Source organism: Chiloscyllium punctatum, chromosome 7 (assembly GCF_047496795.1).
Source record: "Chiloscyllium punctatum isolate Juve2018m chromosome 7, sChiPun1.3, whole genome shotgun sequence".
Taxonomy (NCBI): Eukaryota; Metazoa; Chordata; class Chondrichthyes; order Orectolobiformes; family Hemiscylliidae; genus Chiloscyllium; species Chiloscyllium punctatum.
Window position 1 is genome coordinate 4,576,469 of NC_092745.1, and position 17,603 is coordinate 4,594,071.

The 17,603-nt window shown below is 45.2% G+C and overlaps 1 long non-coding RNA gene across 1 annotated transcript; it reads right to left on the reverse strand.

Moving 5' to 3' along the window:
- Positions 1-4,906: 4,906 nt before the first annotated feature.
- LOC140479386 (uncharacterized) lies at positions 4,907-15,408 on the reverse strand. Its single transcript, XR_011961012.1, has 2 exons — positions 15,374-15,408; positions 4,907-5,778 (listed from the first exon to the last, which is right to left on the reverse strand). It is a non-coding gene; the product is annotated as an uncharacterized lncRNA (long non-coding RNA).
- Positions 15,409-17,603: the final 2,195 nt, after the last annotated feature.

Below are 17,603 nucleotides of genomic sequence, written 5' to 3' on the forward strand. Positions count from 1 at the left end.
ATGCTAAATTACCCGTAGTGTTAGATGTAGGGGAATGGGCCTGGGTGGGTTATGCTTCGGCAGGTCGGTGTGGACTTGTTGGCCTGAAGGTCCTCTTTTCACGCTGTTACTAATCTAATCAATTTGTCAGGATGAACTCAAGAGAAAGAGTGGGTGTAAGACCACAACTGTATGCAATACTCCAATTGCTGCCAAACCAGAGTTTTGTACAGCTGCAACATGACCTCATGACTCCTAAGCCCAATCACTCTATCAATAAAAATTGACCCACCATAAGCCTTCTTCACTACCCTATCAAACTGGGTTGAAAATGTGTTGCTGGAAAAGCGCAGCTGTTCAGGCAGCATCCAAGGAGCAGGATAATCGACGTTTCAGGAATGAAGAACGGCTCATGCCCGAAACGTCCATTCTCCTGCTCCTTGGATGCTGGGTGACCTGCTTCACTTTTCCATCAACACATTTTCAGCTCTGATCTCCAGCATCTGCAGTCCTCACTTTCTCCAATCAAACTTTCAAGGATGTGTGTACATGAATACAGAGATCTCTCTGCTCATCCACACTACTAAGAATCTTACCATTACTCCAGTCCTCTTTATTCCTGTTGCTCTTTCCAAAGTGTATCACCTCACACTTTTATGCATTAATCTCTGCATTTGCCACCTCTCAGCTCAGCTCTGCAGCTTGTCCATGTCCCTGTGTAACCTGTAATATCCTTCAGCACTATACACAACTCCACAAACCTCAGTGTCATCTGCAAATTTACTAACCCATCTTTCGATGCCCTCATTCAGGTCATTTATGAAAATGGCAAACAGTTGTGACCCCAAAAGAGATGCTTGCAGTACACCGCTAGTAACTGAACTCCAGGATGAACATTATCTATCAAAAACTACGCTCTGTCTTCTTTCAGCTCGCCAACTTCTGATCCAAACTGCTAAATTATCCTTAATCCCATGCCTTGGAATTTTGTGCAGAACCTTATCAAATGACTTACTGAAGTGCATATTCACCACATCAACCGCTTTATCCTCATGCACCTGTTCGGTCACCTTCTCAACGAACTCAATAAGGTTTGTGAGGCCGGAGCTACCGTGTTGACTATCCCTAATTAACTTATTCATTTCGAGATGATTATAAATCCTATCTCTTCTAACCTTTTGCAACACTCTGCCCACAACTGAAGTAAGGGTCACTGGTCTATAATTACTAGGGTTGTCTTTACTCCCCTTCATGAACAAGGGGACTACATTTGCTATTCTCCTGTATTCTGGCAATGTTCCTCTCAACAATGATGACATAAAGATCAAAGCCAAAGCCTCGGAAATCTCCTCCCTGGCTTCCCAGAAAATCCTTGGATAAATCCCATCCGGTCTAGGGAACTTAAATATTTTCACGCTTTCCAGAATTGCTAACTCCTCCTCCTTAAGAGGGAAATCAGGATGGCAAAAAGGGAACATGGGATAGCTTTGCTTAATTGGGCTAAGGCGAATCCAAAGGGAGTTTATAAATGCATTAAGGATAAAAGAGTAATAATTAACAGAATAGGGCCCCTCAAAGATCAGCAAGGCAGCCCATTTGTGGAATTGCAGGTGATGGGGCAGATACTAAACAAGTACTTTGTATCAGTGTTTACTATGGAGAAAGACACAGCAGATATAGAATTTGGGGAAATAGATGGTGACATCTTGGAAAGTGTCCATATTACAGAGGAGGAAGTGCAGAATATCTTAAAATGCATAAAAATAGATAAATCAATGAGACCTGAAAAGGTGCACCCCAGAACTCAGTGGGAAGCTAGGGAAGAGATTACTGGGCCACTTGCTGAAATATTTATATCATCGATGGTCACAGGTGAGGTGCTGGAAGACCGGAGTTCAGCTAACGTGGTAAGGAAAAATCAGGAACCGGTGAGCCTGACATAGTTGGTGTGCAAATTGTTGGAGAGAATCCTGAGGGGCAGGATTTACATGTCTTTGTAAAGACAAGGACTGATTCAGGATAGTCAACATGGCTTTGTACCTGGGAAATCATGACTCACTAACCTGACTGAGAGTTTTGATGAAGTAACAAAGATGATTGATTATGTCAGAGCAGTAGAAGTGATCTACTGCTTCAGTGAGGCATTTAAAAAGTTTCATTGTGGTGGATTGGTTTGCAAGGTTAGATCACATGGAAAAACAGAGAGACTAGCTATTTGGGTATAGAAATGGCTTGAAGGGAGAAGACAGAGAGTGATGGAGGAGGGTTGTTTTTCAGACTGGAGGCCTGTGATCAGTGGTGTGCCACAAGGATCAGTGCTCGGTCCACTGCTTTTTGTCATTGACATAATGATTTAGATGTGAACATAGGAGGTACAGTTAGTAAGTTTGCAGATGACACCAAATTGGAGATGTAGTGGTCAGTGAGGAAGGTTACCACAGAGCACAATGGGCCGATGCGTGGCAGATGGAGTTTAATTTAGATAAATGCGCGGTGCTGTATTTTGGAAAGTCAAATCAGGCCAGGATTCAGATGCTTAATCATGGAATTACTCCAGCATGAAAACAGGCTATTTGGCCGAACAAGTCCACACTGACCTTCTGAAGAGTAACCCATCCAGATCCATTCCCCTACCCTGGTCCTCTACATTTAACCCTGACTAATGAACCTAACGTATATATGCCTTAACATTTGACAATTCAGCATGTCGAATTCCCCAAACTGCACATCTTTGGACTATGGGAGGTAACCCACGCAGATACATGGAGAATGTACAAATTCTGCACAGACAGTCACCCGAGGCTGGAACTGAACGAGGGCTCTGGCACTGTGAGACAGCAGTGTTAATCACTGAGGCACTGCGCCACCGTGCCTTAATGGTAAGGTACTGGGGATTGTTGCTGAACAAAAAGACCTTGGAGTGCAGGTTCATAGTTCCTTGAAATTAGAGTCACAGGTTGAAAAGATAGTGAATAAGGCATTTAGTATGCTTTCCATTATCAGTCAGAATTGAATACAAGTGTTGGGAGGTCAGGACATTGTGGATGCACAGGACATTGGTTTGGCCACATTTGGAATGTTGTGTGTATATCTGGTCTTTCTTCTATCGGAAAGAAGTTGTGAATCTTGAAAGGGGTCAGAAAAGATTGACAAGAATGTTACCAGTGTTGCGTTTTTTTTAAGCAATGGGGTGAGGCTCAACAGGCTGGGGTTGTTTTTCCTGGAATGTCGGAGGCTGAGGGGTGACCTTATAGAGGTTTATAAAACAATGAATGCCATGGATAGGGTAAATAGACAAAGCGTTTTCCCTGGGGTGGGTGAGTCCAGGACTAAAGGCATAGGTTTAGGGTGAGAGGGGGAAGATTTGAAAGGGACTTATGGGGCAACTTTTTCACACAGAGGGTGGTGCATTATATGGAATGAGCTGCCAGAGGAAGTGGTGCAGGTTGGTACAGTTACAACATTTAAAGGACATTTGGATGGGTGTATGAATAGGAAGGGTTTGGAGGGATCTGGGTCGAGGGCTGGCAAATGGGTCTAGATTAGTTTCATATATCTGGTCGATATGGGCGAGTTAGACCGAAGGGTCTGTTTCCGTGCTGTCCATCTCTATGATTCTGAGACTCAATGAAATTCAGGAAAGTTAACACAAATCTACAGACATTAACTGGGTAACAGTCACACCCACACTTAGGGACACACACCTACAGACAGTACTGGGTTGCAGTCACACCCACACTTAGGGACACACACCGACAGACAGTACTGGGTAGCAGTCACACCCACACTCAGGGACACACACCTACAGACAGTACTGGGTAGCAGTCACACCCACACTCAGGGACACACACCTACAGACAGTACTGGGTAGCAGTCACACCCACACTCAGGGACACACACCTACAGGCAGTACTGGGTAGCAGTCACACCCACACTCAGGGATACACACCTACAGACAGGACTGGGTAGCAGTCACACCCACACTCAGGGATACACACCTGCAGACAGTACTGGGTAGCAGTCACACCCACACTCAGGGACACGCACCTACAGACAGTACTGGGTAGCAGTCACACCCACATCAGGGACACACACCTACAGACAGTACTGGGTAGCAGTCACACCCACACTCAGAGACACACACCTACAGACAGTAATGGGTAGCACTCACACCCACACTCAGGGATACACACCTACAGACCGTCCTGGGTAGCAGTAACACCCACACTCAGGGACACACACCTACAGACAGTGCTGGGTAGCAGTCACACCCACACTCAGGGACACACACCTACAGACAATACTGGGTAGCAGTCACACCCACACTCAGAGAAACACACCTACAGACAGTACTGGGTAAGTCACACCCACACTCAGAGACACACACCAACAGCCAGTACTGGGTAGCAGTCACACCCACACTCAGGGACACACACCTACAGACAGTCATGTATGATGTAAGCTTCTGACTGATCCTCTTTCTGAGCTAAGTTGTCACTCAGTTCAGCTTTGAGCTGTCACTGTGAGGAACAGGCTGGGGGGGCGAAATGAATGTAATGACTGAAGCCTCCAGTGTCTTTGATTGGCCTCAGCTCTTTTGAAATGTGACTCAGCAGCATCTAAGTGGGCATAGTGCGATCCCACCAGATGGGTCTGGACCAACAGAGTGAAGAGGAAATGCGTCAGATTGGAATGATTGGGCCCCAGCAGATTTCAGTTTCTGTTCTGTTTAGAATCTTGTCAACTTGACAGATTCCAGATCGAAGGGATCTCTTGAAAATGATTGAAGATTGGCTCAAATCCAGTCTTTAGCTGATGTGTCATTGATTGACCATCCATGCAGCCAACCATCACAACCATTTGCTGAAACGTCGCCCATCAGCCGAGGCTGGAGCAGTCTATATACAAAGCACTCACAGACAGAAACTGAATCGTCTTCATCTTTATTCCCTTTTCCAGATTGACATTGACAGAAAACAGACTGCAATTAACAGCCCAGACAGAGGAAGCTGCACAAATTCACAGACACAATGGAGCTTGAGGAAAACACTTGTGGAGATTTTCTCAAAGAAAAAGAGAATCCTGTTCTTTTAAACACTGACAGAACCTTAAATTGGAACTGGCGGCTGAGCAGGAAGGAGATCTGGTTTACTGAAGCAGAGACTTCTGAGGTTCACCTTGATTTTGTATAGCTGACAGTCTTGAGTATCGAGGAGTTTTACTTGACATCACAAGTCAATGCTGTCCCCAACTAACACTCCCAGAAGAGGGTAGTACGGCGTTAGATACACTTTAATCTCCTTTACACTGTCCCAATGACCTGCCTTAACCGTGGACCCTCAGACGTGTCTCTGAGCCAGTTCCAAGAAGGAAGAGAGTTGAAATTCAGTGCTGACAATGACCTTTGCCCTGCCAGCTCAGCCCTGTTCTGTTTAAAGTTGTGTCTCCTCTGTGGACTGTCTCCAATACTCTACACACATTCTGATCTCCTGATGCTCTTGCTGAGGGGAGAGGGGAGGGTCACGTGGGTGAGGGCACAGGAGAAGCGAGCGTTGGACTCCCAGTCAGACCCAGAGAGGGTCAGCAGGCTGCTGACACTGTAGGTGCTGTCCGAAGCTCGCAGGTAGTTGCTGGTCTGAACCCCGTCCGAAATGACTGCACCGTCCTTCTTCCACTGCACCTCCAGCTCATCGGGATAGAAGTGATTGGCAAGGCAGACCAGGGTGGCAGTGCCCTTGGCATCTATCTGCTCCGGGGAGGGGGGCAGCAGGCTAAGCTTTGGCTGAGAGTTGTCACGGCCTGAAAGACAAGAGAAACAATTTTAATCTCTGCCATTCAAAGGGATTTCAACTCTCTGAACATGAACTGGCAAAACAATCCATTTTGAACATTTGTATCCAACCCCTATAAAAGCCCATAAAAGAACAGGCATTGTTCGAATTGCTTCTTGGGATGTGGGTGTCACTGGCCATTATTGTCCGTCCCTAATTGCCCCTGAGAAGGTGATGGTGAAAGAGAAGGGCCAGTTTTGGACCATCGTTTAGGGAATGAGTGTGGGCAGCTGGAAGGGCTATCAATGGGGGAGCATTTCAGTGACAGTGATCAGAACTCAGTGAGATTGAGAGGAGGGATAGAAATGGAGAACCATAGAGCAATTGTAAAAGTTTTCGTTTGGGAACAAACCATTTTACTAAACTGGGCAGTGACTTGGTAAAGCCTGGCTGAAAGACAAAATGCAGGGGTGAAATTAACCAGGACCTGAGGAAAGCAAAGAGCTGACAGGATGAAATGTGTCCAAATGAAGTCAGGGAAATCCCAGTGATGTTTATAATCACAGAAAGAACAAGAAGAGAATGAAGGAATGTATGAGGCCCATTCGAGAGCAGGAAGGGAACTTGTGCGGAGGTGGAAGATGGAGCAATGGTTCCTCAAGAAAACTTTCCATCTATTTTCACAAAAGAGAGGGACAAAACAGAAACTGTAGTTCAGGAGGAAGCCTGTGCAATATTGGAACGGCATCTTTCACATCTGAAAGACTCCCAGTTCATCCAAAGAAAAGAAAGATTCATGCTGTCCCCAAGACATTTGCAGACAGTGTGAGACTTGTTTGAAATGTGGTCACTGTTATAATGTAGGAAATGTGGAAGCCAGATTGTACACAACAAGATCTCACAAGCAACAATGAACCAAGGAACATTTTGAGTGATGTTAGTTCAGGGATAAATATCAGTCTGAATATGATTCAAAGAGAAAATAACTGGGACAGTTGGATGGAAAATGAGAAAATGGATGGCAAAGGAGAATGTCAGATTACTGGTTAGTGATGGGATTGATTGTTACCAGAAAATAAAAGGAAAGGATAGAATATTGTGAATGTCATGTTGGACGAAGGAAACATAAAAGTGCAGGGAAGCTCAGCAAAAGAACAAACATAAAAGCTTTGTCTTTTAACACACGAACCATTTGAAATAAAGTAGACAAAGTGGTACCACACAATCCAAGGTAAATAAGGAAGATAGGGGCTCATGGGAATTTATGAAAGCATCCAGACCATGTGATAGGATAGAGAGTATGGAAAAGATCAGGAATTGAACTTGATGCCTCGCAGGGTGGAATGGTGGATCAGTGGTTAGCACTGCTGTCTCACAGCTCCGGAAACACAGACTCAATTCCAACTGACTGTCTGTGTGGAGTTTACACATTCTCCCTGTGTCTACTTGGGTTTCCTCTCATTGTCACAAAGATGTGTAGGATAGGAGTATTATCTATGGGAATTGTAGGGTGGGTGGGATACTTTTTGGATGGTCAGACTGGGCTGAATGGCCTGCTCCAACACTGTAGGGTTTCTATGATTTCTGACAGAGATAACTATGAGAAGGAGGCAGTCAGTGCATGACTGAGGGTGTTGTACTTCGATGCATCTAGTATATGAAACAAGGTAAATGAGCCTGTAGTGCAGGGACATGGCTGCAAGGGGATCAGGGCTGGGAACCGAATATCCAAGGATGCACATCCTATTGAAAGGAAATGCCAGGGGATAGAGGGTCAAGTGTGAAGGAGGAACTGAAGATAATCCTTATAAGTTGGGATGTGGTATTGTGGATACTGACGGTATCAAAATTTGTAATTCCCCAGAGTCTGATGCTCTGCAACTCAGAGTCCTTAAGAAAGTGGGTGTGGAAATTGTGGACACATTAATGAACATTTTCCAGCATTCTGAGGACTCGGACACAGTTCCAATGGACTGGACAGTGTCCAATATAACTCCACTTTTTAATAAAAGGAGGGAGAGTGAAAATGAGGAATTATATATGAGGAAAACGCTGGAGTCAGTTATTAAAGATACAATAACTAAGCATTTGGAAAGCAGTGACAGGATCGGTCCAAGTCAGCATGGATTTACTAAAGGGAAATCAGGCCTGAGACATCTTCTGGAAGGTTTTGAGGATGTGATCAGTGGAGAATGGTCAAGGTTGAATCAGTGGACAATATAAACAAAAATTGATGAAAACATTCAGCCGGTCTGGCAGCATCTTTGGAGAGCAAGCGAAGTTAGCATTTTGGATTGAGTGACCCTCCCTCAGGACTCAGTGGATGTTGTGTTCAGGACTTTCAAAAGACTTTTGACAAGGTCTCATACAAGAGATTAGTGAGTTACATAAAACCTCATGGTATTGGAGGTAATGTATTGACATGGAGAGAGAACTCATTGGCAGATAGAAACCAGAGAGTTGGAATAAATGGGTCCCTTTCAGAGTGGCAGGCAGTGATGAGTGGGGTACCGCAGGGTTCAGTGTTGCGACCCCAGCTGTTCACAACATACATAAATGATTTGGACAAAGGAATTGAATGCAATCCCTACAAACTTGCAGATGACACTCAGCTGGGTGGCAATGTGTGCTGTGAGGAGGATGCTAAGAGGCTGCAGGGTGAATTGGACAGGCTGGCTGAGTGGATAAATACTTGGCAAATGCAATATAATTTGGGTAAATGTGAGATTATCCACTTTGGTGGTAAAACAGGAAGTCAGATTATTAATGAATGGTGGAAGTTTAGGAAAAGGTGAGGTGCAATGAGAGCTGGGTGTCATGGTGGAACAGTCACTGAAAGGGGGCATGCAGGTGCAGCAGGCAGTGAGGAAAGCTAATGGCATGTTGGCCTTCACAGTGAGAGGATGTGTGTGTTGGAGTAAGGATATCTTGCAGATTTATACAGGGCTTTGGTGAGGCTTCACTTTGAGTATTGTGTACACTTTTGGTCTCCGAGTCTGAGGAGTCCGAGTTCTTTCTATTGAGGGAGTCCAGCGAAGGTTCACCAGACTGATTCCTGGGATGGCAGGACTGACATATGAGGAAAGACAGCATCAACTGGGCTTGTCCTCACTGGAATTTAGACGAATGAGGGGAATCTCATGGAAACATATAAAATCCTGATGGGATTTGACAGGCTCGATGCTGGAAGAATGTTGCCAATATTAGGGAAATCCAAAACTCAGGGTCAAAGATCATGAATAAGGGGTCAGTTATTCAGATGTTGTGAACTTGTGGAATTCTCTACCACAGAAAACTGCTGGGGCCAGTTTGTTCGATATATTCCAGGGGGACCGTGTCCTTGAGTCTGAAGGGATTTATGGGTATAGAGGGAGAGTGGGAATGGGATACTGAGATTGCATAATCAGCCATGATCATATTGAATGGTGGTGCAGGCTCAAAGGGCTGAATGGCCGATTCCTGCAGTAATTCTCTTTATTTCTACGTTTCTAATATCGGTAGATGGGGTTGTTGGGGAGCAGGTTTACTCTGTTATAAAGAAATGAAATTTAATTGACAGCAAGAAGAAATATAGAGTTAGACTGCATAGAGTCTGTGTGAGTCAACTTAAGAAACCACAAAGGAACAAAGATCCTGATGGGAGTTATGTACAAGCCTCCTCGCAGTCGTCGGGATGTGGGTAAGAAAATAAATCAGGAGATAGAAAAGGCAAGTGAGAAAGGCATTATTGCAATAGACATGGGGACTGCAATATGCAGGTGGACTGGGAAAATCAGGTTGGGAATGGATCTCAAGGAAAGGAATTCATGGAACGTCTGAGAGAGGCTTTTTTTGGAACAGTTTTTGATAGACCCACTAGGAAACAGGTAATTCTGGATTTGGTGATGTTTCATGAGGCAGCCCTGATTGGGGAGCGGAAGGTGAGTGAACCCTGAGGGGGCAGTGACCATAATGTAATAGAATTCACCCTGCAGTTCGTGAGGGAGAAGCTGGAATTCATTGTAATAAGAGGAGTAAATGAGCAAGTTAGACAAAGGAGAGCCAATGGACATGGTCTATTTGGATTTCCAGAAGGTCTTTGACAGGTTGCCACACAGGAAGCTGCTAAATAACATAAAAGCCCATGGGGTTTGTGGTCCGGTACTGACATGAATAGAGAGTGGAAATAAATGGGTCTTTTGCAGGATGGCAGCAGGTGCCTCGTGCAGTTCAGCAGGGGGCAGTGTTGGGACCTCAGCTATACATGTAACAATTAATTATATATTAATGATCGCTAAAAGGAACTGAGGGCATTGTTCCTAAATTTTCTGATAACACAAAGATGAGGGGAGGGACCGGCAGAGTTGAGGAAGTAGGGAGTCTGCAGAAGGACTTGGAAAGGCTCAGAGAGTGGGCGAAGAAGTGGCAGATGGAATACAGTGTGGGAAAGTATGAGGTTATGCCCTTAGGTTGGAAGAATAGAAGCTTAAACTGTTTTCTAAACGGGGAAATTTGGAATTCTGAAGCATCAAGGTACTCAGAAGTCCTCTTTCAGATTTCTCTGAAGGTTAACATGTCGGTTCAGTTGGCAAATAGGAAGACAAGTGAAATGTTATCATTCATTTGAACTGAGTTAGAATACAAGAGCAGGTGTGTCCTGCTGAGGCTCTCTGAGACTGTGTTCAGACTGCATTTGGAATATTGTGAACAGTTTTTGGACCTGTATCTTAGGAGAGATGTGCTTGTATTGGGGGAGATCCAGAGGAGGTTTATAAGAATGACCCTGGGGGTGACAGCCTGGTCTGATGAGGAGCGGTTGAGTACTCTGGATGTGTACTTGATGGAGTTCAGAAGGACATGAGGGATCACATTGAAACTTACAGAATACAGAGAGGCCTGGATAGAGTGGGCGGGGAGAAGATGTTTCCACTCGTAAGAGAAACTCGGACCAGTGAGCACATCCACAGAGTTAAGGGATAACTCATGAGGACTGAGATGAGGAGGAATTTCTTCTGCCAGAAGGTGGTTAATCTATGGACCTCATTGCTGTGGAGGTGAAGTCATTGAGTGTACTTAGGACAGACATTGATCGGTTCTTGATTGGAAAGGCGATCAAACATAATGGAAGAATGGTTGTGGGAAATACATCAGCCATAAGCAAATGGCACAGCAGACTTAATGAGGCGAATGGCCTAATTCTGCTTCGATATCATAAGGCCTTGTGGTCTTTTGAAGAGACTCTGCCAAACCCTGGAACACTGAAAGCACTGGATTGTGAGCCCTGCTGGATCTGTTTTTCATCAGAACTTTGCCAAGAGATAACCAAAGAGTGGAGATAGCGCAGATCCTATTCCTTGTGGGGACTTCAGAATGCTTCCCAGCTCCTGGAATACCATGAGAGCAGGAATTGTAGTCAGTGACAGCAGTTGGAGCTCCGGGTTTCGGAGCTTGAGCAGCAGCTGGTGTCAGTGCGGAGAGTCCGTGAGGCTGAGAGTTCCGTGGAGAGCACGTTTCTAGATGTGGCCACTCTGCAGCTTCAGAGTATGCAGGGAAAGAGGGCATGGGGGAGCAGCAGACAGTCCAAAAGAACCAGGCAGCTAGTACAGGAATCCCCTCAGAGTGTCCCACTGTCCAGCTGGGTTTCAGTTCCGAATCCTGATGGGAGTGATGGTTCAGCTGGAGAATGTAGCCAGAGCCAAGTCCCTGGCACCGTGGGGGGCTCAGCTGTACAGGGGAGCAGAAGGAAGACTGGAAGAGTGATAGTGAGAGGTGATTCGACAGCGTGTGCAATTGATAGGTGTTTCTGCAGCTGCAGATGGGAATCCAGGATGGTGTGTTATCTCCCTGGTGCCAGGGTCAAGGATGTCACTGAGCAGCTGCAGAGCACTCAGAGGGGACAGGGGGAACAGGCAGCAGTTGTGGTCCACATTGGTCCCAGTGACAGAGGGAGACAAGGGATGTGGTCCTGCAGTCAGAATTTTGGCAGGAAATCTGTAGCAGGAGCTCAAAAACAGAAATCTCTGGATTTCTCCAAGTGTCCCACACAAGTGAGAATAGGAACAGGAGGATAACACAGGTGTATGTGAGTCTGGAAAAGTGGTACAGGAGGGAGGGCTTTAGATTCTTGGGATTTTGGGAATGACTCTCGGAGAGATGTGACCTCTATAGACCAAATGGGTTGCTCCTGAATAGAGCAGGAACTGAGCTCCTTGCTGGTGTTGTTGGAGAGGGTTTAAGCTGACACGGAAGGGCTGTGGACACTAGGGGCGAATATCCAAGGAACACAGAATCCGGGAAGAGTTAGATCACCAGAGTAAGGAATCGTAACTTATTAGGCAGGGTCAAAGTGAGGAAGAGAGTCATCATTTCTAAACCCCGCTGACTGTGCATGTATGGGACTGCACGGAGTGTGGGGAATAAGATTGGGGAGTTACAGACACAGATTGGCAAGTGGAAATCTGAAGTTGTTGCTGTAACACATGAGGCTCAAATAAGGACAGGATTGGGTGTTAAATATTCCTGGATATAAGGTGTTCAGGAAAGATAGGAAAGGGTGGAAAGGGTGAGAGGTGTAGGATTGGTTAAGGAGATCGGTGCAGAGCTGGAGAAAGAGGATGTCCCAGAGGGCTCAAGGACAGAAGCGATTTGGTTTGAGATAAGGAGCAAAAAAGGTGCAATCAGCTTCGTCAGTGCAGTCTATCGGTCACCAACTAGTGGGAAGGAAGTAGAGTGACAAATCTGCAAGGAATTCATAGCAAACATTAGGGGGACTTTAATTATAAGAATATCGACTGGGATAGGAGCAGTATGAAGGGCAAAGTGGGGCCAGAGTTGTGAGAGTGTGCTCAGGTGAATTTTCTCCAGCGGTGTGTTCCCATTCTGATGAGAAACAAAGCTCTGCCAGACCTGGATCTTGGGAATGAGGAGGCCCAAGTAGATTAAGTGTCAGTGAGAGGACATTTAGGGAAGAGGGACCATTGTATCACAAGGTTTAGGGTGACAGTGGAAAAGGACAAAGGACAATCCAGAGTAAAGTCATGATCATGGATCATATCCCATGGAGCACCTCCAAATGTTTTACAATTAGAAATTTCACTTTCTTTTTAACCAGAATATGAATGAGTCACAAAACAAATATTTTGCATCAATATTTACCATTGATAAAGGTAGTGAATTGAAGGAAATTCAGAAAATAAATGTTGATGTCTTGAATAGAGTCCACATTACAGAAGAAGAGGTGCAGTGACCTGTTCTTTAAACTGATAGGGAAATCCCTAGGACCTGATCAGGTCCATCCCAGTACTTTGTGTGAAGCTTAGGAAGAGAATGTGACACCCCTTGGTGAGATATTTATATCATCAACAGAAACGGGTGATGTACTGGAAGACCAGAGCATGGCTCATGTTGTGCTGTTAGTTAAGAAGGTCTACAAGGAATTCCCAGGGAATTATAGACAGGTGAGACTGATATCAGTGGGGAATAAGTTGTTGGAGGGGATTTTGAAAGACAGGATTTACATGCATTTGGAAAGACAAGTATTTATTAAGGATAGTCCACAAGGCTTTGTAAGTGGGAAATCGAGTCTCACAAATTTGATTGAGTTTTTTTTAACACATGACCAAGAAGATAGCTGAGGGCAGAGTGGTAGACATTGTTTACATGGACTTTAGCAAGGCCTTTGACATGTTCCCGCATGGACAACTGGTTGGTAAGGTTAGATTAAATGGGATCCAGGGAGGGCAAGCCAACTGATACAAAATTGGCTTAATGGTTGGAGTCAGAGAATGGTGTTAGAAGGTGATTGTTCAGACTGGAAGCCGGTGACCAGCGATGTGGCAAAAGGATTGGTTCGGGGTTCATCATTGTTAATCATTTATAGAAAACATTTGAATGAGCATATAGGAGGTATAGTTTGTGAGTTTGCAGATAACACCAAAATTGGCGGCATAATGGGCAGTGATGAAGGCTATTTGAGAGTACATTTACATTCCAAATTGAGATAATAATGAGGTGTTGCATTTTGGTACAAAAACTAGTCCAGGGCTTACACAGTTAATTGTAGGGCATAGGGAGAGTTCTCAAAGAGTGGGACCAAGGGGTGGAGGCATATAGTGCCTTGAAACTGGAGTGATATGTAGACAGGGTGATAAAGAAAGCATTTGTTACACTTGCCTTCTTTGGTCAGGGCATTGAGTAATGGAGTTGGGACATTATGTTACAGCTCTCCAAGATATTGGTCAGGCCACATTTCTGGTCACCCTGCGATTGGTAACATGTCATTAAACTGGAAAGAGTGTAAAAAAGATTACAAGGATGTCAACAAGACTGGATGGTTTAAGTTATAAAGAGTGGCTTCTTAGGCCTGAGCTTTTTTCCTTGGAAGGTCAGATCATGATGGGCATAGATAAGGTCAAAGTCTTTTCCTCAAGGTAGGAGAGTCCAAAACTAGAGTGCAGAAGTTTAAAGCAAGAGTGGAAAGATTCAAAAGTGACCTGAAGTGCATCTTTTTCACACAGAGGGTGGTGCGTGTATTGAATGAGCTGCCAGAGGACATCAGAGAGGTGAGTCTGATTACAACATTTAAAAGATATTTGAACAGATACATGGAGAGGAAAGGTTTAGGGGGAAATGATCCAAATGCAAGCAAAAGGGATCAAGGGGAATCGATAAGGTGAATCGTTCATGAAGGCTGTGCTTATTTTGCAGATGAGGTAAAAACATTCCTGTGGAAAATTCAGGGATGAGGAAAGTCAGTTAAGAAAATATATTGGAGAAGTTTGGAAAGTCTTCCTTGGAGAAGAGAAGGCTGAGAGGACATTTGTTTGAGGAATGCAACATCAGGAGGGTTCTGGACAGAATAAACAGGGAAAAAAAATGTTCCCACTCATGAAAGGATTGACAGCAAGAGGCCACAGATTGAAAGTAATTCGTAAAAGAATCAAAAGTGAGATGAGGAAAAAACATTTTCAGCTCGTGAGTGGTTAAGGTGTGGAATGCACTGCCTGAGAGTGGGGTGGAGGCAGCTTCAATTCAAACATTCCAAAGGGAATGAGACTGTTATTTGAAAAGGAACAATGTGCAGGGTGACAGGGAGAAGGCAGGAGAATGACACTCAGTGAATTGCTCATTCAGAGAATCAGTCCAGACTGGCTGGGCAGAATGGTCTCCTTGTGCGCTGTAACAATTCTGTGATTGTGTGGTTGAGCGGAGTTAAAGCTGGGGGAGGTGGGAGCTCGGTGTCTCACTGTGCTGCTGCTGCTGCTGCTGCTGCTGAGGTCAGTGAGATCAGAGACTGGGACAGGGAGCCAGAGCTCACATCAAACTCTGCCCGTGTCTGTCACACTGAGACTGGCAGGAGGCTACTCACTGATTTCACTCCATGCTGCAGGAATGGGACCACAGGCTGAAAATGGACAGAGCTCCTCCACACGGTGAGTAAAACTGACTGACTTATGTCTTGCTGCTTAAAGGGGGCAATGGAATTTAAGAAATACAGCTGGACACCCTGTTGGACACAGTGCTCCTCAATCAACCATTTCATTCACTGCAGCTCCCCACGAACACCTTCAACAATTCAGCATTTGTGTTTTAGTCAACATTTCAGTATTGAACGGTTTAATAACGGATGATTGAGGTTTACTTACTCAGTCGGAGCTTGGTTCCTTTACCGAACGAATGCCACAGTGAGAGCTCCCAGTGCAGAGGCTGTACAAAAACCTCTGCTCTCGGCTTCCCTCCATCACTCTCACCCTCTCCCTGTCCCTCTCTGTCTATCGCTCACTCTCATCCTCTCCTTGCCCCTTTCTGTCTTTCACTGTCTCTCACCTTCTCTCTGCCTCTCTCTGTCACTCATGTCTTTCTCTCGCTCTGTGTTTCTCATTCTGTTTCTCTCTCTCTCTCTCTCTCTCTATCCGCTCCCCATCCCAGCCCACACCCCCCTCTCTCTTGCTCTCTCTTATGTGGCCATGGAGTATAAGGGGGAACCTTGAGGCCTTCAGTGAGTAGTGGACACCACAGGGACTGGAGTGTGTAGTGGACGGTGACAATCCCAGCATGGGGTAATTTGCTCAGTTTTATTTAGATCTAACTGTCGGATATGTCAGTTCAGTGGCGGGACTGTGTATCCATTATTATACATCTAATATAACTGTGGGATGTGTCAGTACAAGATTTGGGACTGTGTGTCCAGAGATATCTATATTAGATATAGCAGTGGGAAGTGTCAGTACAGGAAGTGGGACTATGTGTATTGAGGTTTTTGTACAGCTGTGTATCACTGTGTAAGGACTGTACTCGGACTGACAGTAATAGTCAGCGACATCCTCATTCTGAACGTTGCTGATTGTCAGGGTGAAATGTGTGCTGGATACTTGTGTCCCGGTGAATCTGCTGGAGACTCCTGTGAATCGAGTTGTTGCATCGTAGATCAGGAGAGAGGGTTTCTGCCCTTCTCGCTGCTGGTGCCAGGAAACATCACCACTGGCACTCTGACTGGATTTACAGGTGAGTGTTGCGGTCTGGCCCAGTCCCACTGACAGCACCGGGGGAGACTGGGTCATGATGATGTCCCCACTGATACCTGAGGGGTCAGAGAGAAACACAGTGAAGTCAGAACTGTCACAGAAAAAGCCGTCGAATGAGAGATTGTTGGAGACACTGAGCATTCCTCTGGTTTCAGCATTTTCCTTTCAATCTCAAGTCAGTGGAATTGGAGTGAAATGGAGAGCAGCTAAAGATTCAAAGTGGAAGGAGAGAGATTTATACCTGCGACACAGAATGCCAGGGGCCAGATCAGCTGGATGTATGAAATCATGGTGTGTGCTCCTGTCTCTGTGCCTGGTTCCTGATAAACTCTCCCTTCACTGGGTTCTGCTTTATAAAGCTTCAGCCTGTGAGAGTCTGACTGGGTGTTCCTCAGTATGTAAATGGCATCAGGCAGAGAGAGCCACGTCAGCCCCTCACACTTCCTCTTCTCTCTCTCTCTCATCCTTCCTTTTCATACTTCCTCCCTCCCTTTTCCTATTTTCCTCTTTCTACCTTTCACTTGAATATATTCCTGTCATTTATTGACTACCTCCTCTTTTCTATTTCCATTTCCGTCTCTGTCCTCTCCCAATTATATAATCATGTATATCTTTCCCTTTTTCCATGTATGTTTGACACTCTGTCTATCTCCCTTTCCTTCTGTGTTGGTTGGTCTCTCTCTCTAGCTTATTATCCATTCCTCTCCTTCAATTATCTTTCTGCCTGTTTCCTCAATCATTCTTTCCTCGTCTCCTCAATCTCTCATTACCTCATTCACTCTTTGTCTGTCTCCCTCCCTCCAGTCACTCTCTAATTGATCTCTCTAGCAGGCATTATTCCAGGATATTGGAACTCTGAGTCCTAGAGCAAGAGCTAAATGCCTCGCCCTCTTTCAATCAATCTCACAATGTACACATGCTCTCACTCTCTCTCTCTCTCCCTCTCTCTCTCTGTCTCTCTCTCTGTCTCTCTCTCTCTCTCTCTCTCACTCACTATGTGTGTCTACTGTCCTTCTCTCAATCAGAAGCTCAATGACATGAGCAGCAGTTAACAAGTCTGTACTGGTCATCCATGATCTAACAACACTAATCCCAACTTGGCATTGAGGGGGAGATCAGCCATGATCATGTTGAATGGCAGAGCAGTCTCACAGGGCCAATCCCGAACCCTAACCCTAACGCTAACACTGATACGACCCCAACTCCATGTTTCTATCTTTCTATGTCTGTGTTATCTACAACCTCTGCCCTTGGGTATTGATCCCTCTACACATGGAAAAATTGCCTTCCTGTCCACTCTATCTCTACCCCTCATAATCTTATCACCCTTTATCAGGTTCCCTCTCAACCT